Genomic DNA, 212 nt, shown 5'->3' on the forward strand with positions numbered 1-212 from the left:
AGCAGCAGCTGCAGCAGCAGCAGCAGCAGCAGCAGCAGCAGCAGCTTTTCTTGTCAACCCGACGCTGCAGCAGCTTAAAACTACGATCCTACCTCCACCGCCCCCAGCCCCCCTCCCCTAGAACCGCTGCTGCTGCTGCTGCTGCTGCTGCTGCTGCTGCTGCGGTGCTTAGGGGCCCCCTGGTGCTGCCTCGGGGCCTCTCTGTTGTACCC

Source organism: Eimeria mitis, genomic scaffold (assembly GCF_000499745.2).
Source record: "Eimeria mitis Houghton genomic scaffold, Emh_scaff3356, whole genome shotgun sequence".
NCBI classification, from domain to species: domain Eukaryota; phylum Apicomplexa; class Conoidasida; order Eucoccidiorida; family Eimeriidae; genus Eimeria; species Eimeria mitis.